The sequence below is a fragment of the Phaseolus vulgaris genome, chromosome 6 (assembly GCF_000499845.2).
Source record: "Phaseolus vulgaris cultivar G19833 chromosome 6, P. vulgaris v2.0, whole genome shotgun sequence".
Lineage (NCBI taxonomy): Eukaryota > Viridiplantae > Streptophyta > Magnoliopsida > Fabales > Fabaceae > Phaseolus > Phaseolus vulgaris.
In genome coordinates, this window is record NC_023754.2 from 13,255,715 (window position 1) to 13,274,498 (window position 18,784).

The window sequence follows — 18,784 nt, forward strand, 5'->3', positions numbered from 1 at the left end:
CTGCGACGTATCAAGGAGCTCCGCCTTGGCTTTCTCGAAATCTTCAGCTTGTAAGGTGAGCTTCTCCCTGGCCTACTCAAGGGCTTCAGCCTTTGCGGTGAGCTCAGCCTCCACCTTGCCCAGTTGCACCTCCCGGTCGACAGATCGCTTTTCAAGGTTGGCCATTTTAGATTTGTTGGTCGCAACCTCTTCTTGGAGTTCTACCACTTGAGCACGCAGTGGCACAACTTTACCCAGTAGGGTGGTATACTCTTGGCCTTTTTCATGGAGCTTCTTGTTAGCTTCTAGCTCAGCCTGTCGGAGGGCACTTAGCTCCTGGTTTAGTGTAGTCTCACGGTTGAAGAAACCCTGAGCCTGATTTGCAAGTTGTTCCTGTTGGGTTTAATAGTGCCAAAGTTCAAGAGGGGGGGTGAATTGACCTTTTAAAACTTTCTCGCAGAAACAATGTTTAACCCAGTTTTACAGAAAATAAATCGATTTATGTGAAAATGAACAGATTTATTTCAGCACTGTTTTTGTTTGAAATGCTTTTAATACAACAAGGTTAACCACAAGACTATGCAGATAGATTTTCCAGATGCACACACACAAATATTAGATTTAAAAACCAGTGAAACAAAAAACAACAAGTTTCAATTTCAAGTAAGTGATTAAGGTTCAATTGCTAGCATGCTAATTAATTGAGTGACCTTTGCAAACAACCTGTTCCAGTGGCTTTTAACAGACTATGAGTGTTCTTCTTGATGTCAAGCAATTTTCCAGAAATTAAGAACAATGAATCACAGAACAACAAGCTTCAACTTTAAGCAATTGTTTAAGGTTCAATTAATAGCTTTGACAGTTTCTTGAGCAACCTATCACAGCCAATCTGTTCCAGTAGCTTTTAGCAGATTTTATATGTTCTTATCAGATTAAGACAACTTTTTCAGAAATCAAGAACAGTATGCACAGTGCCCAGAAAGAACAGATTTATTTTCAATTGAACAGATTTATTTCTTTGTTGTTTTATCAATTATGCAGAAACGAAATTGCAGAGAGTGAGAGAGAATGAACACAAGCAATTATACTGGTTCACTCAACTGAGCTACATCCAGTCTTCACCAACAACAGGTGGAAATCACTAACACACAGTACAACCAAGTACAATTCCCACTGTTCTTGAAACCTACAAGAACTTAGGTACTCTTGCTGAAGAAACCTATTTCAGCACACACACACCCACTCTTCAAGAACACCTATCAAGAAGAGTGTTCAACCAAACTATTACAAGAAATGAGATGTGAAACGACTACACCTGATTGAGGATACACAGATCTGCCTTAAACCAGTAGGCAAGATTGCTAGAACAGTAGCAGCACCTCACACCAAGCTTTTGGAACCAAACCAAGAACAAGCACTTTGTGATTTTTGAAATCTTTGAAGAACAAATGCTAATCCTTTGTAAACACTTAACTCTCTGCTCTCAAAACTTGTTTTTGCAAATGTATGAATTGTTATTAAACTCAGAAACAAGTTTGCATTTTATAGAAAGCCAGCTTATAACAGAATTTTGAAAAAAAGTTAAAGCTGTTATAAAATGAACAGATTGAAAATAAAATGAACTGATTTATTTTCAAAAGCAGTTAGAGAATTTGTTAAGTGAGGAGACTTAGTCAACCATTCTGATGCTGAGATAAAACTGAAAAACGTTTAAGCTTGACATGGCACCAGAGACAAAAAGAATCTATTCATTTACAGATGAACAGATTCATTTTTCAAAACGAAAACAGAGAAAGTTTAACAATTTAAAACTCAGTCGTTTTGAAAAGAAGAAGACTTAGTCAAAAAACCTGATGCACAAAATCTAATTTTTACAAGACTTAGCCAAGGCATCAGTGAGAAAAATGAATCTGTTTATTTAGAAAAGAACAGATTTATTTTTATGCAGTAAACGTGTTTTTGTGTAAAACATGTGAAAACCAGTTTAAGAAAACTTATGCTTGTTCTTAACACATGGCCAGTGGTTATGAGGTGAGTTACCCAGCAAAAAGCCCACTCTTAGACAACCTCTAAGCACTACCTAAGACATACTTAAAGCAAAGCAAAAAACAAATGAAATGTACATATAAGTCTTCATCAAACACAATCTTGAAGGGGCAGCAACCATCTTCAACAGTTCCTTCACCAGGTCCAATTCTTCTGCCAAGGCCAGTTGCTCTTTAGCCTTCGACTCTGCCTCAAGGGAGAAGGTGTTAGCCTGGGCAAAGAATTCACCGAGGCTGAGAGCCAAGTTCTCTTGCACAACCTCGTTCGTGGAACTCCCCATGGCCCCTTTCAGGATTTGTTGAAGGACCAGGAGAAGCTCAGGGGCAGGAGCAGGGGGAGGCTTAGGGGCGTTTTTACCCCCACCCTCGAGCGCGAAAAGGCTATGGGGGGACGAGGCGCTCGGGGGGTGCTCCCTGAATGACGTAGGACGACTGGCTGAGGTAGAATGTGAGGGAACTGCCGCAGCCGCCCTGCGCCTTTTGAAGACAGGGCCATCCAAAGAGGCCTCCTCGTCGTCAGAAGCAATGTTTACCACCCATTCGCCCTTCTCAAGGGGGACTGGAGGTGGAGAAGCCTTGACAGTTGCCAAGGGAATTGCAATAATGGGGGCTGAGGAAGCAGGGACAGGAAGGGTTTGGGTGGCAGGTGGGGCAGTGGGTGTTGAGGCGCCCGCACCAGCAGCGGCGTCGTCGTGAAGGGATAAAATCTCAGCTAGTCTTGCCCGTTTCTCTGCGTTTAACACCATCCCTGCACCAAAAGAAAGAGAGATAAGAACTTAGTAAACAGGGAATAATCAGAAATCCAGCACAAGTATAAGCTAGCAGATAAAAGACAGAGTTGTGCATGAGGAAGATCAGAAAAGGGTTCCTATACCAATATAACCAACAAGCCCAGTCGGGCTGTATTCGTTCTTGATGAGCTCTGCAATGTTGAAGATCATCCCTAGGTTGGACAACACTTGGCATACCCTGCGATCGGCAGAAGAAAGCTCATCCAAGGTTTTAGCTTTCTTAAGTTTTAACTTCCCCACCCAGTACAATGGGAATCCGTCTAGGGCGGTGCGGTCGTGCTCGAAGCAACACACCCTGAAGAATTTCCCCTTAAACCCCTTGTAGGACTGTTGGAACAGGGTAAGGATGACTCTTCCTATCACCCCGCTGAAGCTAACCCAGAGGTTTTTCCCAAGGTTTTTGGCCTCAAAGAAATGGAGGAAGACATCTACGGAGGGGGCATGGCCAAAGTAATTACAAAGAATGGAGAAGGCCCAGATGTTGGGATGCAGCTGGGGAGGGGCGACGTTTATCTCAGTTAACAACTCCCTTTCGAAGCTGTTGAAAGGGAGGCGCTGCCTAATGTGCTTAAAGACAGTCTGATAGAAGAAGAAGAATGGTTCACCATCGTTTGCGCGGTTGTGCACACACACAGGTTCGCCCTCTACGCAGGGGCGAACCGAGATATAAGTGTCACACTCTCTCCCAAACGCCCTACCCTTGAAGTCAGGCTCGTTGTCCAGGTGTGCCCTCCAGTCAGCGAGAGAGGTGAGGGAGGAGGTTTCAGCAAAGAGCTCGTTGGAGGCCCAAGGGTATAAGGCCTTGTAGTCGACACTAGGAGGAGAAGGGTTGGCGGTGACTTTCGTTCGTGCCATGATGAAGGAAGCTAGGAAAAACAAGGAAAAGAAGAAATCGAAGGTTCAACAAGGGGGGCTATGGTGTGAAACTAAAGAAACCCAAAATACCCTACCATCGTAGGAAAACTCAGAAAATAGAGGAACGAAGATGCCGAAGAAAACTTAAAATGTGGAAGTTTAAACAGTCCCAGACAGTTATCAATGCGCAAATTAGAAGTAAAGAACAATAAATGGGGAAAAAATCATAGCTTTGGTTGTTAATGAGGGAAAGTAGCGATTTTTGCGAAGAGGAGGTAAGAACGCTCAAAGAAGAAGATGAAGAATGCAAATGAAGGTTGTAAGTGATGAAACAGTGCATGAAGCGCGCACTTTTGAAATACTCAACGTAAACTGGAGAAGCGCAAGAGACATTAAGTCCCAATCGCTTGCTTAAGACACGTGTGCGCTGATTAGAGCATGAACAGGAAAACATCACTTCGGTGCACTTTACATGTCCTATCACTTGAAGCCACGTAGGTCGGCAAGGCGAGGCCATAGTCTCTTTGCTGAACAAGTTGACAGCTCGAGACCGGGAGGCTTGTGTACCGACTAGTCCTCGATCTCGAGCATTGACCAAAGTCATGGTGGGGCCTCGAAAGTTGGGTCCACTGGGAGGTCCGCAGGACAGGGTAGAGGCTCATTTGGCTCGCAGGTAAGGGGAGCCGAGGAGTGGGCAGCATCAAGGCAGGGCGTGGAGGCCTCGGGCCTTGATACCCCGACAAAAAATGATGGACCGAAAAGGGTGGTTTCCAAGCCACACTCCAGTTACCAGTAGGGGAAAGCCTGGCTCACTAGGGGTCCGTGCATGGGGTGTAGGAAACGCGGTAGTACGCACCACTGTTAAAGAGCCACTGGGAAAGAGACGACTCGTAAGGGTCACGTCCCAGGGGTGATTTGCATGCATGGTACGTGAGTAAATCATAGAACTCCCAAGGCGGATGATCCAGAGATTGGGTGCATGAGTTGGCATCCAAGCGGTCATCCTGCGCCACTTGCGCTTCGGCAAGGTAGTCTTACACACTAAATGGCCCTAAGACTGGGTGATAGTGTCGCTAAGACGCGCCTACAGTATGCTTAAGTCATAGTGAGCAAAAGGGCAGAGACACTGAAAGGTATATAAAGGAAACAACTAGCATAACACAAGGTACGCTTTTGTTAGTACGCATTACGCATTTCTAGTGCAAGTAACAGAAAGAGATAGAGAAGAGTTTTTTGGTGTTTCATTGCCCGAGAGTTTGACTTGAGCGTCAGAGTGCAAACGGCCGCAAGGGCACCCTTTGTCTCTTTCTTGCAGGTGTTTGTTCATCTAGGGAGGGAAAGCGGAGACAGGGGTTCTTGGACGCGAAGTTATCAGAGGTGTACGAAGACGTTTGGGTCACAGGCGGGAACAATAATAAATTACATAATTTAGAAACCAATATTGTGACCATTTTTTTGGTATTTATATATTTGGTCACTAAATGAGTTTCTATATATTTTGGTCACTAAATTGGTTTCAATGAAATTGGTTGTTAATTTGGTTTCTATATAATTGGTCACTAAATTAGTTTCTATATATTTGGTCACTAAGTTGGTTTTTATTTAATGGTAACTAAATTGGTTTCTAAATTAGAATCTAAATTGGTATCTAAAATTACTGACTATGATTTTAGCCACTTACTGCTATTAGTTTCTAAGTTTGTCTCTAATTAAGTTAGTGACTATTTTTTATCATTTTAGAAACCAAAAATTTAGTTTCTAAAAGTAATTTTTCTTGTAGTGATATAACTATAAACAAATGAAGTATATATAGTGGGTCACAAACTTTCTCACAAAGCAAACAATTAACTCTAATTATATATCTTTTTTGTCGGTTTTGTATCAATTTTAGCACCTTATGTAGGTTTTGCATCAATTTTAGCATATCTATCTGTAAACTAATTATGTAGGTTAGATCTTTATGAACAAAGTGGGTTGAGTCCTCGCTAAGTGACTGAGTGAAAGTTAATAGCGAGGGTTAAGTCCTAACTAAGTTAAACACGAAAGGTAAAAGTGAGGTTCAAACCTTAGTTAAAATTAAACGTAGAAGTTAATAGCGAGAAACAAGTCCTAACTAACTTAAACATAGAAACTAAAAACGATGGTCAAACCCTAACTAAGTGAATCGTAGAACTTAATAACGAGTGTCAAGTCCTAACTAAATTAAAATCGAGAAAAAAATTTAAACTCGACAACAACAACACGAACTAAAGAACCAACTTTAGAACCAAAAAAATTGAACTCATAAACAATAACTCACAGTTTCAGCTTCAACAAACATTAACTTCATCTTCAACTCCAAACGCTCCTCACTACCTCGCATAGGAACAAACAACTCAAACTTGCATGGTCAAGCTTCTCCTCCGCACCCAACAACAAATGGGGGAAACTAAAATGAGAACAACCCAAGTTTCTCCTCCACACATCGCAACCACAAATGGAGCCACAAACCAAAATGGAAAAACTTTACTCACCCAAGAAGCAAAGACCGAAAAAAAAGCCACAAATTTGAGCATTTGAAGCACAAAGAAGAGAGAAAGGGATTTAAAATAGAGAAAGCTAGAGATTTGAAAGAGAGAAAGGGAGGTTCCTCTAAATCACTTAAACAACGTTGACCAGTCCATAGTTCCCACCTAACAGCTAGCATCGGCTTGACCCTAGCACATGCATACAAGTTTACATCGTCCTAGCCCTTGCATGCATTCCAACCTAGTGACGGTCAGGCCCTAACATGCACCAACCGAACTAACGTCCGCTTGGTTCTAGTATGCTCCAATCCAACCTAGAGACGTCCTATTCCTATACACCAAACTTCAACGTAGAGTGGACCTAGCTCTAGAGCTATCAAAATTCTTCGTATTTTGACTTTGCTTGCGACACTAAGATTTGGTCTCTAACCAAGCATTTTCTTGTAGCGAATAATATAAATTACTTAATATGTAACTAATGGTACATAGTTACGTCTCTAGTAATTATTATAATAATATTTTTTGTTGAAAAAGAATAATGCTTTTAATGATTGTAGTTTCGAAAATAATTGTGTGAAATTGAAGAAATGTAAATATTTCTATATAAAATGTACGTGGAACAAATAAATTCTAATCGTTTCAACATCTAAATAAAGAATAGTTTAAAGATTTGCACAAGAGGAAACATGATAAAAATTCTATGAAAGAAAATTAAAGTACTTCAAAACTTTAATGTGATGTTCATTCATTAAAAATTTGTAAATTAAGATTCAATAATAAATTGTGCTCCAATCACTAAAATAAAATTATTATATAATAAATAATTTAGAAATTAAAAAATAGTTAGTCATTATATTGACTAAATTAGTTATATTGACTAAATTAGATACTATTTTATAAATTAAAAATTATCAATATCTAAAGTCGATTTTAATTTGGTATCTAACTTTAACTATCAAGGTTTTAGGTACTAACTATTTTAAATTATAAATTAATCAATAATTTAATTAAAAACTAATTTATAGTCTTGCTTGAATTATATTCCTTATGTCTTTCCGCATATGAAACTGAATTGTTTCCTTTATTATGATGTGAACATTGAGCCTTTAAAGCTCGTGACTTAAATTGCAATCATATCTTTGTCATAGATGTTTTCACTATAATTATCTCAGACGTTGAGTATAGAAACATTTACTTTGTTTGTTGCGTTACATATTTTCTCAATTTCTTTCTTTTCTAACAATTACTTTATAAATTTTTGTTAATAATAGAAAATACTTTAAATACAATAATATTTTAGTTAATAAAATAATATTTAACTTAATTAATATAATGACTGGTTATTTTTTTTCTCTAAATTAATTGTTATTTAATGATTTTTTAGTGAATATATACAAATATAAATATTATTTCATTAAAACTATAATAACAATATAAAAGATAATTTTATACTATACCCACCAAGTTTTAAAATTCTAAATTAATTATTTTTGATAAAATATAACTGTCACCTATTTCTAAAAGTTTCACTAGTGTAATTTTTCTCAAGATAAAAACACACTCTCAAATCTCAAATTTTAAAGCCAAGGATAGGTTAGTACTATAGTAGATAAGAATATGACCTATGCAAGATATTATTATTTTCTCAATATTAAAATAAGTTATACAAGTTTTGAAGGCAATCTCATTGTATTATTATAAGTTGAATTTCTTATGCATGGCTAAATTTTTTTCAACTCAACTATGTATAGGTAGATTTGATCGCATGCATAAAATAAAGTCAACTAATAATAAATAGCTACCATAACTATTTTAGAAATTTGAAATTAATTAAATCATATTTAAAATGAACTATACTACGAGAGAGATTGCGTGATATTATTATATTATCTATTGAGAATGAAATAAAACTCCAATAAATAACTTTTCTGCTCAAAATATAGAAAAATTAAGTAAGAATTATTAATTTATATTAATCTGATTCTTATCTTAATTTTCATTTGAAATCCCATAATCTCTATCTACGACCCTATAAAGAATTAAGAATAGGAAACACGTATTTGTTCCTTCTTTATGATAATCTGTAAAGCAATAAGTTATAGTTTTATGAAATAATAGGCAACACCTATTTTCTTCATAATAAATTATTTTTATGGTTGAATAGGTAACACCTATTTTTCTTCATTCTTTTATGAAACCTCCATCACCCAATAAGTTTAGCTTTATAAAAGAATAGACAACATCTACTTTCTTCATTTTTTTCATGAAAAATTCTGTCAAAGTTATACTTAATTGATGTAATAGTATTACATGGTTTAGAAGTTGAGATTAAAGATAATTTAAATATATATTTTTTAATTTTTTATTTTTTAAAAGGTTTTTTAAGAACAATTGTAAGAAAGTTTTAAATTCCCAACTAAATTTTATATATATATATATATATATATGCACGAAGTAGAATGGAGAAGATATGTTTAAATGGCAAAAAAAACATAACAACTACAATTGTTAAATGAAATGAGCACAATACACCTACGTACTACAAGAAAAAAATGTTTTAATAGAGATTATTTAGCGGAGGTTAATCTAACCCTAGGAATTGATTTAATTAATGGAAGTTTTTTTCTAAAACCTCAACAAAATAACGGAGGTTCTTTAACTTTCGTTAATTTCCAAAGATTTATTTTAAAACTTCTGCAAAATAGTGGAGGTTTTTTTTAACATTCGTTAATTTCCAAAGGTTTATTTAAAAACATCCACAAAATAACGGAGGTTTCTTTGCTTCGTTAATTTTTAAAGGTTTATTTTAAAACCTTAGCAGAATAACGAAAGTTTTTAACCTTCATTAAGTTCTAAGATTTATTCTAAAACTTTAAGAAAATAATAGAAATTTTTTAAGTTTTGTTAAATTCCAAATGTTTACATAAAACCTCAATAAAATATTTTAGTTTTTTCCAAATCTCAATAAATAATTATATTAAATTTTTTTATAAATAAATAATTAAATTATAATTTATTGTATTTGATAATTAAATATTATTAATTATATTTTAATATGTTTATAGAAATATTAAATCATAGTTTTCATTTAATAACTTTTTATTATATTAAAATAAATTTATTTATTAATGCTTAAGATAATTTTCAGAATAAATTTGATTAAGGAAAGTATTTTTAAACTCCATTAAATATTAAAGATTTATTTAAAAACGTTCGTAGTTGAGGTTTATTTAAAAACCTCCCTTAAATGGCAGAGGTTCTTTTAAAACCTCTGTTAAACAGTAGAGGTTTGTTGTAAAACCTCAGTAAACTACTCTAGTTTTATTTCAAATTCTTTTTACTTTTGATTTTTTTTCTTATTTTTTTCCTTTCTCTTATCCGGTACACCCTAAACCCGCCTCTCATTTCCATCTTCTCTTCTCTTCACTTTCATTTCCGTCCAACTCCCACCTCTTCCATCGCACACCACTGGACATTTGCTTCTAATGCTCCCCCACGGAACATGCTTCTGCTATTCCAACACGGAACATGGTTATGCTACTTCACTATGGAACTTGCTTCAACCTTCGCTCCACCACGGAACCGCTTGTCTGCAAAGCGCAGGTATGTTCCGCAATTGGTGATGTGGTGTTTGTTGTTTATTTGACGATCTTGGAACCCTAATTTTTTTTATCAGTTTTTTTTTTTTTCGTCATTAGTGCTTCGTTCTCGTCATTCTTTGTGGCTATGGTTTGTGGTGGAGGTTCGTGGTTGAGGTTGAGGTTATGGTTCATGCTTCGTGCTTCGTCTTATACCTTCTTCTCATCGATTCGTGATTCATGGTTCATACTCAAGGTCGTGGTTCGTTCGGTGTGGCAATGGTTTGTGCAGTTTGTGTTGATGTTTTCCTCTTGCTTGAAATATTCTTGCTTAAATGTTACGAGTTATTTTATGATAATAATAGTATAAAATCTTAAATGTGTATATATCCTTGGGCTAGCTTTTATGGATTCATGATATGTTTCAGCACTTTCACTCATATGGATGCCTAAACTGCAAATTCTGAAGCATTCAGGTTGAATTATTTAAACACTTAAATAGATGCCTAAGCTGCTAATTCTGAAACATTTCAGTATTGAATTTTTAAAATTAGTGCTTTAAATGTGAATCTGGTGATGTTCTGTCTTGAAATGCAAGTGCATCTTCTGTTTGTCCATGTGATGCTTTAAAAAAGGGAGGGAGGGATGAAGCCATGCTTGGTATGCTGAGATTAAGATTAGCAGCAGAAGAAGGAGTTATCAGATGATGCAGAGTTGTCAAGACAAAGCATCCTCAGTTACTGTAGGAGTCTAAGCTGTACAAAATCCTGCAGGGAGGAAGTAAGGACCATTCTTACATTAATTGTTGTATCCTATTTTTTTGTTTGCATTTCCTGCAAGGAGCATAGTACTGTCTCCCTCTGTAAAGTTAGATACTATATGATAAACATGATATAATTTCAAGAAATCAAGGAATCAAGAAAAATGTGAATGGAAATTCCTATATTTTAATATACAAGTAGGTAATTGAAATCAAAGGTTGAATCAAAATTGACAAAACTTCACTGGACACTCTCCTACTCTCAAGTGTTTAGGGTTTCTATTTACACTCAGCACCCATGCAGACAAACACTACCATATGCTTAGCAAGACTCTAATATTCACAACAACCGAAAAAAACATGCAATCAAAGATCAAGAGGACTTCATAAGGGATGTAATTAGGCTAAGGTAAAGGTAGGTAAAAGGGGGAAATTAGGCTTAAAACCATAGAAAAACAAAGGAGCAATGGTGGGTAGGTCTAAAAACAAGTGTAAGTATTATGACAATTGAACTCCTCTTTTTATTTCAAGATATTTTTTTTTTCATATAGTAGACAGTCAATCCAATGTATTAGAGGATCCACTCTTATTTTCTTTATTTTGCTTTGCTTTTCTTTCTCTTGTTGCATTCCTTTTTTTTTCTATCCCTTTTCTTTTTTTTTTTCTTTAAAACTGAAGAGGTAAACTATGAAAATGAGATACACCCCCACACTTATTCAAAAACCTATTCCCAAATAATTTCAAAGCTCCTTTATCTTCTAAGGTAGGGACAAACATGGTTTTTCTATTTTGAGGCTTGTAATGAGGGTTAAAAATAAGAAAAAGGCTATAGGCTCAAGGGGCTAACAAATGGATTATCATAAAGGTAGGCTAATATGGCTAGTGGGTTAATTTAAACAATGAATGCCTCTATCATATCAATTCATGCACATAAATCACAATTGTAAAACAAAGAATCAAGCTAAGTTCTAGAGTATAAGCAAACATGAGTGAAAACACACTAAAAAGAGTATTAAATGATATATCAATTAAGGCTCAAAAACTCACTAGGGACAGTTCTATCAAAAGATTCAACCCAAAATTTCTCATAACCAACTTATTTATCAATTTTTAAGAAAATCCAAACAACAAAGATCAAGAAACCAAGATTTTCAAGAATTATAAAACATGTCAGCCATTAGACAATCCTAAAAAAACTCATTTATTTTAACAGAAGCAAAAAGAAATTCAAATAAATAAAAGAAAAACAAAAATCACAAAAACAAATCAACAAAAGATAAATCCTAAACTATCATTCTCCTCCCCCACACTTAAATCATACATTGTCCTCAATGTAAAATCAATAAATAAATGTGTATAATAAAAGTGAGAGAAGAAGTACTCCCTCATTCAGCTTGAGGGAAGTGGCAGTTGCAGCTGTTTCAACCATCCCCTCTACAATACAAGCCAAGACTCTTCATCCATAGTGGTGTAGAAACACTGTCAACTGGATCGTCTAACCAAAGCATGCAGTACCTTGGTAAACTATGTAACAAAAATATTATGTTGAAGAAGCCTTGAAATAGTGGATGGAACTGGGGTAGGTCTGGAGGACGTGTGAAATGGTACAGTTTCTTCCATGGATGGATGATGGTATTTTCTAGAGTATATATGGAAGACAAAAATTTATTCATCATAGACGATCTAATTTGGTTAACTGTTTGGGGATCGTCTAAGGGTGGTGGTCTAAGGCTAGACTGTCTAGCTATGGTAGACAGTCTAGTTGGGGGTGGGAGATGGAATGAAATGTAAGTTAGGAGGTGGTGGTGGCTGGTAAAGGCTGCTTTCAAACATTCCAATTATGATAGAAGGTGTAGCCAGTGGAGATGATGGAATGAGTGATATGGGCTTCACCTTAAATAGTGGAGGTTGTATTCTTTGAAGCTTTAAGGATGGAAGAATAATATCATCTTCTTCTCCACTAGCAATGTCTACTTGAACGATGGGTAACACCTGCTCTTCCTCTTCTTGTATTACCTCCAAAACTATGTCAGAGCCATCTGCTAGTGCGCAATCTTTTTCAGTAGATTCGGCAAGTATAGCAGCATCAACAACTTCTTTATCAAGACCTGCATGTGTCATAGAGTCTAATGCCTCTTGATTAAGCAAAAAATTTTCCTCCATCAGTGGAGGTTGGATTAGTTGGTAATGGTTCATAGATCCTAACAACCTGCAAATCAACAGTGTCTGCACTGCAAATTATATCATTAGAGGATATGCATTTGATCATCACAGAACATGTAGCACATGTATCATCAAAATCCTCTGTGTCTTCAGCAGTCATATGCACTTCGGGAGTGTCTGGATAAGGTTTAATTCCTGCAAATGAAATGGAAACTGGAGGCATGGCAGAATTAATCTCAACACATATATCAGGATCACAAGTATAGCCTGTATCAAAGTTGGAAAAAATTTCTATATCTAAATTAGGATCATGATGTGAATTCAAACTTTGCTTAGAAATATCTTCAAATTGTCTAGTCAATTGACCAACTTTCTCTTCTAATTTTGATAGAGTAGCATCTATGCTTTGCTGAGATTTGATCGTATTTACCATTAATTGTCTCACCAGCTCCTCTAAAGATGGCTTTTCAAGATTATGAGGAATATTATCAGTTTGCAAAAATGGTTGAAAAGGTGTTTGCCTTTCATCAAAATAGTATTGTTGATAATATAGTTGCTGTTGAGGTTGCTCATATGACGGCTGACAATATGGATTAAAATGCTGAGGTTGTTGAAAATATGATTCACATTGTTGTAGAGGTTGCTCATAAAATTGTGAAGGTTGCTGCAAATATGGCACATAATAAATATCATAATTGTAAATTTCTTCAGCTAATTTCCGTTCCATTTTAGAATTGAAAACAGGGGATGTATATTATGGACACCAACACCTATTAGACGCCTTAGAGCAAACTCTTTTTTTTTGTTTAAATTGAAAAGCAAACCAAGTAAACTCCCAGGAAAGAGAGGTGAGTCACAAGTGGACAAACTTAGAAACCAAGTCTTTCCTAGCCAGAGTCTTCCCTGAATTGCTTTCAATATTAAAAAATCAAAGAGTAGCAACTGAAGTGTCTACCCTAAATGCAAGATCCTAAAAAAAAAACTAATGCAAATGCTACAGTAAACAAAAACAAAAATAGAAATAAATAAAGATGACAAAACAAAATAAAAGAAATAACTAAAAACATAAAAGATATAAAATAAAGGCAAAATAAGATAAAGATAAAAGATATAAAGGAATAAAATAAAAACAAATAAAAACAAAAAATAAAGATAAAAGATATAAAGAAAGAAAATAAAACAAATCAAAACAAAATAAAGATAAAAGATATATAGAAAGAAAATAAAAACAAATCAAAATAAAATAAAGGTAAGAGATATCCTAAATATTAGATTTTTTTATTTTTTTATTTTTTTATTATTTTATTTTATTTTTCATTTTTTTATTGCTATAATAAATAAATAAAAACTAAAAGGAAGAAAACAAAGGTTAAATATGCATAAAAAAAATATGCAGATAAGAAAGAAAAACCTGATAACCAAAATCAAATTGGATTCCCCGGCAACGGCGCCAAATTTGATAGCTGTCGTTTTGCTGTCAAATTAATATGATTCTAGCGTAGACTTGTCTAACACTAGAGAGATGATAGTATAATTGTGGACAAATGTCCCCAAGTCGTCTCCCAACGAATCCAATAGTAAAATAAGTTGATCAGGGTTTAGAATCTATCTGTAAGCAATAAAAGTTAGCAAAAACAATAATAATAAAAAGGGGTTAAGATAGTTGTGCAGAAAATATAAAAGAGATTGAAATAGAAAATAAAAAGAAGTTGATCCCAAGTTCTTCCACCATTGAATTCTTCACAGGTTCTCTAAAGATTAATTCTTTTTCAATCCTCAACAGAGTTAAACCAGATTGAACATGCGCCAATCTAATTCAACTGAAACTCACCAGTAAAACATGCGTATACTAGTTTAATCAATACCCACTTTGTTCCATGCGTATACTCCATGGGAATGCTTACCTCCTCTCTCTTGAATCATGCGCCCAGGAAATTAATTAGAACAATGCGAACTAACTAAGAAACCAAAGTTTAAGATAAGGAAGACTCTCAATCATGCGTTCAAGTACAACCTCTCACAAAAACTAGTTTTCCAGGAGATTAGACTATTAAAACAACTGCTATAGAGAATTAAAAATCGAAACTTTTATTGAACAAAACCTCAAAACTCAATGGGGAATTACAAAGGAATCAACCAAAAAGGTTTAGCCTTCCATGCGGAGGCAAAACAAAAGAATTACTAAGAAGAAAATAAACTAAGAAAACCCTATGAAGCTCCCTCTTCTATCCTTGATGCTTGTGTCCTTTTATAGGCTTTTCTGCTCCAAGGATCTTGGGAAAATATTGCAATTTAGATTTTGTAAACAGTTTCCACTTTCCATAATTCTTTTTATTTTGCAGAAGATTTGCTTCCAATTCTGTTTCTGGAATCTTGTAGCTTTTATTTTCTCTTTCTTCTCCTCAGAATATTTTTTCTGTTTTGGTTCAAGAAGCAACTTGGACTTTTGCATATTTGGCCCATTCACAAAGGTAGATCCTTCCTCCGGATAATTTACTCTTAAAACACAAAATAAACAATAATAATAGTTAAGGCCCAAATAAACCCAATTATAAGAATATTAATTAAAACAATGGATTTATTTATTATTATAGTCTAATAATCTATGAATAAGGCTAGTGAGTGTGAATAAATATATGCTCATCACTATATAATTTATATCTAGCTGTAATCCAAGTTTGGTTTTGGTAGCTGGAATCCCAAATGTGAGATGGTTTGGAGTCGAGGGGGATTATAATGTTTAGTGATGAATCTGCTTGGACCTAGTCTTGAAGATCTATTTAACTTCTGTAGTAGAAAGCTTTCACTAAAGACAGTTCTCATGCTTGCTGATCAAATGATAGGCTATGACTAATTTTGTAGACTTTTGTGTGCCCTTTTTTTTATAAATTTAAAAAAAAAAAATAATGATTCAGATCAACCGTGTTGAGTTCATTCATTCTAAATTGTTTCTGCATCAAGATATCAAACCAGATAATTTTCTAATGGGATTAGGAAGGCATGCAAACCAGGTGAGTAGTCTTGTTAAAATGTGGACTTTGGATATCTTGTTTGTTGTCATATTTATTGAGGTATTTAATGCATTGATGTGCATTTAGGTTTATGATTGATTTTGGTTTGGCTAAGAAATACAGAGATAGCTCAACACATCAACATATTCCTTACAGGTACGAAGATTTATTGGTATGCATTAAATTTAGTACTTATCTAGGACGTAGTGTAAGGCCTTGATGGAATCATAAAATATCATATCTTAATTTCAATTACACTTACCCTGTGTTGTAGTTGTAACTTGTCAAGTTGTCATATACTGAGCAGCTGCCATATTAAGAAAATAAAATAAAAGAAGATTAGGGAGGGTATATGTTATTATGGGTTTTATTGAGAATATAATAGTTAATGTCAAATAACTATTATATTCTAAGTCAGTCTTCAGATTTTCTGTTGTCCGTACCTTGGACAAGGTAATAATTTCTCAAGTTTCACTGAAGTAATTTTTATGCTGCTGCAGAATTTATAATGGGATTTTTTAAATGCTACTCAAGTTTGAAACCTCCCTGCTCTTTTTCGTTTTCCTTTTATGATCTGGAGGAGTTGATAGAAAATCAATACTTTCAGTGTTCGCTAAATATTGTAATGAGATTTGTGATGGTCAAACTGGACAAGGTTTAACCATGAAGTGTGACTTTGAAACTTTACAGGTGGCAATGACGCATCCAATGTCAATGGCAGTGAGCCAGTTTCTGCAAGGAGAAAGGTGGATTCTAGCTACAGGGGTGCCATTCTCTTCTGGAATATGAGTACATGATCTGTGATGGTGTTAATAATTAATATATGGCTAGCTTCACTGTGGCACAGTTTGCAATGTATATCATATATGCTGGCTTTTAAAAATATCATGGTCCCAGATTCCAAAAATTTGTTCCATCAAACTACTTTGTAATGGTATATTACTATATGCATATGTAAGACAATATTATTATTATATTATTCAATAAAATTATCCATGGATTGGTGTGACCGTATATTGTTGTTATAAATTTTGTATAAATATTTTTAAGAAAAAATAAAAATGAATATATGAACTTAATCATAAGTTTTACTTCGATCAAGTAGAAGTTTAATTTCTTATGAAAAGTTTATAACTAAAAGAAAAAGCACATGAATGATAAAATGAGGTTGAATGCTTAAATGATAAAATAGCAAAAAATCAAATGTTTTTAGTTTCAAAATCTATGATATTTTACGGAGGTTTCAAAAACCTATGATATTTTACGAAGGTTTCATAACCTATGGTATTTTATGGAGGTTTTGAAACCTATGGCATTTTACGGAGGTTTTGAAACCTATGATATTTTATGGAGGTTTCAAAACCTATGGTATTTTACGGAGGTTTTGAAACCCATGATTTTTACGGAGGTTTTGAAACCTATGGAATTTTACGGAGGTTTTGAAACTCATGGTATTTTACGAAGGTTCTTAAATCCATGGTATTTAATGGAGGTTTTGAAAGGCTTTTCCTGAGGTTTAAAAAACCCCAAGGAACACATTACCCAGGGATGGTTTAGCGGAGGAAACTACAACCCTGGGTAAATGACTTAACGGAGGTTTTAACCCTTACTAATGTAAAAATAAACTCCCGTTAAAACCATTTTTTCTTGTAGTACCAAAAGACATCCAGGATCCAAGACATATGACAATGGGTACTTGAAGATGATGGAACTTACTATGTTAAGTCAGCATATGCCCTATTAGAAAATAGATAATGACAACAACTTAAATATCTAAACGTGTGACAAACTGGTAGAAGCTTTAAAGATTATGTTAAGAATGGTTGGAAAATCAAGTTTTAGAAGGAAATGATATATGGAAAATGAAGAAAAAAAAACTGAAATCTTTAAAAAAAAATATTAACGCTTGGAATAAGGAGGTGTTTGGGTTGTTGCATATAAAATTAATTGATTTTGAACAATTGATTAGTATATTAGACACAAAAAGACGAACAAGGTCATCTAAATGATGATGAAAGAAAAAAAGGAAATCTTTGTTTGCTGATATGAAAAATCTTTGCCTAAAAATTGAAATGTTTAATAGGTAGAAATCAATAATTAAATGGCTAAAAGGGGATTTGAATACACAATTCTTTCATAAGATTGTAAAGTGGAGATCAAATAGAAACATATTGAATGGGGTGTTTGATATGAATCCAATAGCAAAGAAGAGATGATTCTTTGACATTCTATGGACTCAACTTGAGTTGGAGATAGCTTAGGCACTTATAATAGAATTGGATCAAGGTTCTATGTTTCAAGAACTCACCAAGACTTGCACCAAACACCAAACTCATATGGAGGAGCCATCTTTTGTCAATTGAACCGAACAAACTAAGTAAAAATGCAATTGCACCCATTGAAATGCTCAAAAACAGAAAGGCACCGAACAATTAAGCTAGAATTGAAGAAGAAACAACTAAGAACAGCAAAAGAAATAAGAACCGAAACAAAACTAGAAAATAGGCTGAAATGCCGAACCAAAAAGGAAGCTAAGCATGTTTTAGGAATTGCATATGAATATGGAGATGAAAGAAAGAAGAACTTATGGAGATGGATGCTTTGGTTTGTTGTTCACGCCACTTAGAGGATGAAGACTCCAAGATGAGTGAGCTAATGCCGCCACTTGAGAGAACCAAACACACTCAAGATAAGACAAGGTGAAGGAGAAGCAAGCTCTCACAAATTCTCTCTCAAATTGAGTAGAGTTTCTCTAATACTAATTTCCAATCTGAATTGTACAAGCTAAGCACCTTTATTTATAGCCTAAGAGGTGCTGAAATGAAAAGCTAATTAAATTCAAAATTCCCCCCAAATGACATAAAAGTGGCGCCAATCCTAGAGCATAAGGAAGGTGTGACTTCCTCTCTTAGTTTGGCACCTCCCTACTACGTCTACACCTCTCTACTAAACACACCCCCCCCCTAAGTTTCCTAAACTAAAGACCAAAAGATGCTTTTACAAAAGAGGTTTCTTATGTTTCCCTCTAAGTACCTTCAAACAAAGATATTACAAAAAGAGAGAACAACCTCCCATTATTTCCTAAAGCTTTGAAT

At 34.7% G+C, this 18,784-nt stretch overlaps 1 long non-coding RNA gene across 1 annotated transcript; it reads left to right on the top strand.

Annotated features, from left to right (window-relative positions):
* The first annotated feature begins 15,582 nt into the window (after positions 1–15,582).
* LOC137833046 (uncharacterized) lies at positions 15,583–15,846 on the top strand. The gene is made up of 2 exons (XR_011084660.1): positions 15,583–15,689; positions 15,777–15,846. It is a non-coding gene; the product is annotated as an uncharacterized lncRNA (long non-coding RNA).
* The last annotated feature ends 2,938 nt before the right edge of the window (positions 15,847–18,784 follow it).